The sequence below is a fragment of the Gadus morhua genome, chromosome 12 (assembly GCF_902167405.1).
Source record: "Gadus morhua chromosome 12, gadMor3.0, whole genome shotgun sequence".
In the NCBI taxonomy this organism is placed as follows: Eukaryota; Metazoa; Chordata; class Actinopteri; order Gadiformes; family Gadidae; genus Gadus; species Gadus morhua.
Genome location: NC_044059.1, coordinates 29737742 through 29745241, shown reverse-complemented (window position 1 = coordinate 29745241; position 7500 = coordinate 29737742). Strand labels below are relative to the sequence as shown.

At 49.3% G+C, this 7500-nt stretch overlaps 1 protein-coding gene across 1 annotated transcript in view; it reads left to right on the top strand.

The window, feature by feature from the left end:
* The window catches only part of LOC115555079 (tetraspanin-1-like), a 66944-nt gene that overhangs the window by 40540 nt on the left and 18904 nt on the right, over nucleotides 1-7500 (top strand). The gene's annotated exons all lie outside the window — the stretch shown is intronic.

Below are 7500 nucleotides of genomic sequence, written 5' to 3'. Positions count from 1 at the left end.
GTCCCCGGCCTCCCCGAAGACAAAGGATCCCTCTGGTGAAAGTGCAAGAAGCACGGTTGAAGGAATTGTTCAAAAGTTTGAGCAAAAGTGTTATCAGTGCAGAGTCAAGGAAGTTGACTCTGAAGATATATACTCAGAAGATGTGCTGAGTATATAATATAGAGGACTAATGTATGACTTTAATATTTGAGATTGTAAACTGCGATTGCTTTCAAGTGTGATAGTGTGACTTGACTTGACGTTACCTGCAATAAAACCCCTTTGGTGATTTCGCTGCCTGTTAGGATTCATTTTGATTTTGGATATCTCCTCAGGGGACTGCATTCCTATTTCCAATAATCGTCCTTTTCCGAGTTGTTACATCTTCATTTTCACTGCATCTGTAGCGAAACACATACACGCATGCACACACACATACACACGCACACACACATGCACACACGCACACACACATACACACACATGGTCATTGGCCAAAATCTGGCATGGTTTAAGAATCTTTAAGAATCATCACAGACGATTTGGCTGATAGTAACGCTCCTCACATCGACAAACTCAACGACAGCAGGCACATCTAGTGCAGCCTGCCCTCTCTATGAACAACAGCAGTGAAGACATCTAGCGTCTGCGTCAGAGGTCAGCCCATGTGGATACCCTAGCCTAGTGTCATGCTACTTGTTCAAACCATGGTTGGAACAACTGTTTCTTCTGGCCAATAGCAAATATGTTTGTGTCCCTGTGTCTGAATGTGTGTCCCGGTTTTTCTGTGTGGTTGTCACTGTATTTGTGTGTGTGTGTGTGTGTGTGTGTGTGTGTGTGTGTGTGTGTGTGTGTGTGTGTGTGTGTGTGTGTGTGTGTGTGTGTGTTTGTGTGTGCGCGCGTGCGCGTGCGTGTGTGTGTGAAGACATCCAAGACGCACAACACCACCTCAACCTGTAGCCGCAGCAGTGAGTGGGAGAAGCAGCCGGGATCAGCCTCACACACACACACACACACACACACACACACACACACACACACACACACACACACACACACACACACACACACACACACACACACACACACACACACACGCAGACACACACACGCACACACACACAAGCAAACACATACACACACGCACACTCAAGCACACACACACACACACACACACACACAGACACACAAGCACAGAAGCACACACACATGCAAACAAACACACACCTACAGGTGTGAGCGATCCAATGATTGCACGTGCAGGCAAATACCGCCACGGAAATACTGCTCCCTCCCTCCCGGAGCACTCCCCCCCCAGACAAACACAGACACACACAAATGCATTGACGCACACACATGCATAGACATAGACACACACACACACACATGCACACACACACACACACACACACAGCCCCCCTCACCACTCATCTCCCCCAGTCTTGCGGAGCCGCTCCTGGTATTTACTCAGAGCAGAGGAGGGGAAGCGGTTCTATGGTCTCAGAAACACCCCAGAGACTCCAGGCATGAGGAACGCAGCAGGGGGCCGCGTTTGAAACACTCGCACTTTAGAACTTTTAGTTTTGTAAACAGAAGACACTGAAGGACAGTGTGTCTCCCCTGTGTTTCCTTGAGTCAACCGCCTTCCTCTGCTTAGCTCCTCCTTCCTCTGGTTAGCTCCTCCTTCCTCTGGTTAGCACCTCCTTCCTCTGGTTAGCACCTCCTTCCTCTGGTTAGCTCCTCCTTCCTCTGGTTAGCTCCTCCTTCCTCTGGTTAGCACCTCCTTCCTCTGGTTAGCACCTCCTTCCTCTGGTTAGCTCCTCCTTCCTCTGGTTAGCTCCTACTTCCTCTGGTTAGCTCCTCCTTCCTCTGGTTAGCACCTCCTTCCTCTGGTTAGCTCCTCCTTCCTCTGGTTAGCTCCTCATTCCTCTGGTTAGCACCTCCTTCCTCTGGTTAGCACGTCCTCTTAGCGTTCAAACAGTTTTACCCGAGCAGCGTCTCTGAGGCCGCCTCCCCCTCGGCCCGGCCCTTTGTTCAGCCGACGGTTCGATTCTATCGACTAAAGCTGCCTGGATACAGACAAGATGGAAGACAAGATAGGGATGCAATTACCCACGAAAACACACACGTAAACACACAGGTGCACACACACACACACATACACACACGCACACACACTCTTGGAAACAAATGAATACACAAAGTACACATACCAACAAATAAAGAGTAAACACACATGCACCCTGCCAGCCCCACATCAACACACACAGACACACACTTAATACCCACAAACGATACATGAACATGTGCACACGTGCACACACACACACACACACACACACACACACACACACACACACACACACACACACACACACACACACACACACACACACACACACACACACACACACACACACACACAAACTACAACTTCAGAGAAACTGTCGTGGAGGCATTCATCTTTATAATGAAGCACATGTAATATGTGTCAGTGTTTGCTGGATGCATGCACAGACACACACAGACACACACAGACACACTAACACACTCACACTCATGCCTAAACACACCCACATACATAGCCACACACACACACACACACACACACACACACAAACACACACCAATCTTCGACGTATAATACTGGGACAGGCAAGCTGGCAGGTGCATCTGCTATCTCTAGCAGTAACATGCCGTGTGATTGGCTGAGTCAGCAAGACCGTATGACAGATACACAGATTGCACACACACACACACACACACACACACACACACACACACACACACACACACACACACACACACACACACACACACACACACACACAGCTGGGAGTAATGATGTATGAACCAACTAAAAACAAAGTGCACGTATAGTCATGAACACACATGCATAAATAAATATGCTTGATATGAATATCATCTGCAGCTGTTGATAAAGGCACAGACATTCATTATCAAACGCACAAGTTTATGCCGATGTACTGATTTAAGACAAACAGGCATTCAAGACAAAAAAGCGCACACACACACATTACACATACAAACGCACATACAATCCCCCCCTCTACACACACACACAACTACATATACAAGTCTAGATGGACTCACAATGGCTGTGAATGTAATAATGTTTGAACAGACAGTGAAATTGACAGTATAGTATATAATGCACATATTCACGAATGCAAACAGATACAAACTGTGTATTGAAACCCAGACACACATGCACAATACACCTAGAATGCTATAAATATGGCAGTACAGTTATTGCATTATCTATTGTTCTGACACACATTGTTCTGACCCCGTACACATACAGTACATGCAACACAAAGAAGCACCAAACACACGCGTCAAGAAAGTATGGACACACAAAAGAATAGCCTGGCTCAGAAACCCTGTACAGATGTCAAGATGGAGCAGAGAGAGAGAGAGAGAGAGAGAGAGAGAGAGAGAGAGAGAGAGAGAGAGAGAGAGAGAGAGAGAGAGAGAGAGAGAGAGAGAGAGAGAGAGAGAGAGAGAGAGAGAGAGAGAGATGCAGAGAGAGAGAGAGGGGGGAAGAGATCAGATATCAGAGTAACAAAGAAGAAGGGAGTTGAGGAGTGTACACATTATATGACAGGCTGCGGTTACAAGACCGGGCGGAGGGAGAGATATGATGGGATTGATGGACATTGAGTGGAAGAAAGAGAATATGGCCTCATTTAAAAAGCCCAAAATAGACAAAGGGAGAAGACTGAAAAGCATCCTTGCAAGTGTGTGTGTACGTTTGTTTGTGCGAGTGTGTGTGTGTGTGTGTGTGTGTGTGTGTGTGTGTGTGTGTGTGTGTGTGTGTGTGTGTGTGTGTGTGTGTGTGTGTGTGTGTGTGTGTGCGTGTGAGTAATATATGGACCCATCAAGGTCAGGTGACATGACATGACATCTCAGACTGAAATGCCAGGTTCTCCAAACGACTATCACACATCCAACCTTTATCGTACCTGACATGGATGCACCGAAGTGCCACACTGCCACACACACACACACACACTGCCACACACACACACACACACACACACACACACACACAGACAAACACACACGCACACATACACACACACACACACACACACAGACAAACACACACGCACACATACACGCATACAGCGTCTGTTTGGAGTCATTCATTAGAGGTGAGGCTCTTGGTATGCGTGGCAGGTACCTCAGCCCTGTCCCTTCGTGGCTCACCAATTACCGCAGGCCTAATTGACGTGTTCTGGTGAACGCCCCTCTGTACAGCCGGCCAAGCTGCTCATGGGATCATCATCCTGGGGCCAAACGGACAGAGACAGAGCTGCAAGGGCACAGGTAGAACTCCTTGATCCTAACAACAACAGCAGCAAGGAAGAACGAGCCAAGCAAGCAATATGAAGAACGGGAGGGAGACAAAGAGAGACGGGCCCGCAGTAATCTCTGCCTCTGCCTCTATACTTCCACCATCCCCTCCTCTTGTCTTAAAAGGCCTGGCTGTAATGAAAGACAAACCTTCACTCCACACGTTCTCCGTCTCCCATACGTCTCGTCTCCTTTTATAGCGTTCATATTTCAATTATATAGCTCTATATGGCGGGTATGTATATGCCGTATGATTAACCGTCCAGAGATGGGCTCGATAAATCCTCAATATATTTTTATATTTTACAGACTCGTATGTGGTGCTGTGCTGTTGGGGATGACATTTTCACTTAAGTAGGAACAGTTTTTGCCGCTTCGAGGTAATTTCCTTTTCCTCCAAGATTTTTCTTGGCTCCTCCCATTGTCGTGGCTCCGCCACTCTTTTGTTGTGGCACTTAAAGGCTCCAGAGGATCTGACCGGCCCGCAGTTGATCTCTGTACACATTGAGAGAGTGTGTGTGTGTGTGTGCGTAGTATGTGTGTGCTTGTGTGTATGTGTGTGTGTTGATGTGTGTGGGGGGGGGGTTGGTACATGCCTAGTCGCATGCCTTGGGGTTTAATTGTGTAAATAATGTGTCCACTTTGCCTTGGACTGCCTGTGTGTCCGGGTGTGTGTGTGTGTTTTTGCACCCTATAAACTCGGCTATGGCATGTGGGAGAATCAATCTGTAGTTTTTATTTGACCATGCACAGAAATGTAATATTGGCTGAAAAATGGGTTTGATTGTATTTAATTGTCATTGCTGTCATTTCAATTAAAGTCCCAGTTGGCCTCAGCTTTTCTTTAAAACTAGTCAGTGTCAGCTGAACATCGTTTCCGTGAGTTCATTTGATTGCTGCCCTGGGAATACAGCCTCTAGCTTATGTCTCTCATTCGTCTCACTCGCCGATGCAGTATGAAACACATGCATATGGTTGATACCCACAAGGCCCTGGTTCAGTGCTCACAGTGTGCAGACCTGCATTGTTTGGGGCTCGAGTCCAACTGGGTCCCCCCATACAAAGAACGTCTGCACTCGCATAGCGCTGTTACACATAAGCATCCGTCAAATGACATTTATTACCGAGACAAGGAAAGATCACGTATGGTTTCACCACGTCCCTGGTGGATCCAGCTCAGTCAACAGCTTGGGACGTGTTTCTGTCTATCCGCAGAGAGACACCGGGCTCCCCATCACTCCCCAACTCTGTCTGTTTCATCTCCCTGGATACGACGTCCACTCTACTGAATCAAGTTATGAAATGAACATTTTATCATATAGTCTACCGTCTGCTAATGCATGTTGGATGTAAGACGTTTGTACTCTGGGATTGAGGTCTGTGTTGCTGCTTAAGCTGACATTACACATCGTGTCATCACAGGACCAGTTCCTCAGGCTCCTGCTTCACTGGATTCTGACAGTCGGGTAGAATCTGATGTTGTGGCGCGTTTGTTGACACCAACCTGCCAGCGAGTCTGTCTCGCCGCACCCTGCCGCGCGGCGACGATCACAGCGAGGCGAACAGGGGACCCCGCTCACAGAGGGAGGACCCCGCCCTATAGGGGCTGTACGTCACTAGAAGATCCCTGATGATGACAAGAGCCCCCAAAGCCATCAACAGACGGAGACGGAGAGGAAGAGGGGACCCGGCTCATCCCGGGATGGCCCTGGGTCTTAGCCCACGGAGCCAGCGGGGGCTCCAACACTCTGCTCGGTCTTCAAAGATGCTTTGAAGTTAGGCGGGGGGGGGGGGGGGGGGGGGCTGATGCTAAACATGTGCAGGCGAACCAGCCACTACGCGGCCCTTTGAGCAGCTAGAATGATGTCACTCCTGACGATAAGCCAAGGAGGAGGTGGGAGGAGGTGGGAGGTGTGAGGGCGGGGGGGGGGGGGGGGGGTCTGCGGACCTCTGAAGCCGATCAAATTTTATGGTTGAGTTATCCCTTTCACAGCCCCTCGGAATAGCCAAACAATTTACAATCATCCGAAGCATTAACCTTTCCCGAGCCACACAGACCCATCGACTGCCTCACCTCCACGCTCGCTCTGCATGCGGGATGAAGCCGGGCGAGTGACACACTCAGCCGCCACGACAAAGGGGAGAGAGACACAGAGACACAAAGGGGAGAGAGACACAGAGACACAGAGAGAGCGAGAGAGAGAGAGAGAGAGAGAGAGAGAAAGAGTGAGAGAGAGAGGATTTAGGAAGAGCCCGGATGAATAACAGAAGAAAGAGACAAAGAGAGAGAGAGCGAGGGATAGAGAGAGATAGACCCAGAGTGGATGGATCCCCAGTCTGGGTCTGCAGATTAGCAGCAGACATCAGTGTCAATGATTGTGGTAGTGATGGGGGGCGTCTGTGTGTGTGTGTGTGTGTGTGTGTGTGTGTGTGTGTGTGTGTGTGTGTGTGTGTGTGTGTGTGTGTGTGTGTGTGTGTGTTTGGGGGGTCAGGGGATGGCGGGGTCAGGGGGTCTCGGTCCACTGGCCCAGGCACATGCTTAACATTTCCTCATATGTGGGGGGGGGGGGGGGGGGGGGGGGGGGGGGGTGGGGGTACATGGGGGAAGGGTTCTGCTGTGCGTATGTGTGCTTCTCCATCTGTTTGTGTGTCTGTGTGTGTGTCTGTGTGTGTGTGTGTGTGTGTGTGTGTGTGTGTGTGTGTGTGTGTGTGTGTGTGTGTGTGGGGGGGTGGGGAATGGGTGTACAGAGGAATGAGGGTAAATAAGTGTGTGAGGCGGGTTGATGGAGAAAGTGGCGCGGGCGAGAGAGAGAGAGAGAGAGAGAGAGAGAGAGAGAGAGAGAGAGAGAGAGAGAGAGAGAGAGAGAGAGAGAGAGAGAGAGAGAGAGAGAGAGAGAGAGAGAGAGAAAGAGAGAGAGAGAGAGAGAGAGAGAGAGAGAGAGAGGGAGTTGGGGAATAGAATCAGACAAGGTTTCGTCTCTTGGCAGGGAGCCAAAGTCCATGCTATTTACTGCATGAGAAACCCTGGTATCTCCATCAATCCCCTCACAAAGCCTGCCCCCCAGTGTGTGTGTGCCGCTTTATGTGTTTGTGTGTGTGTGTGTGTGTGTGTGTGTGTGTGTGTGTGTGTGTGTGTGTGTG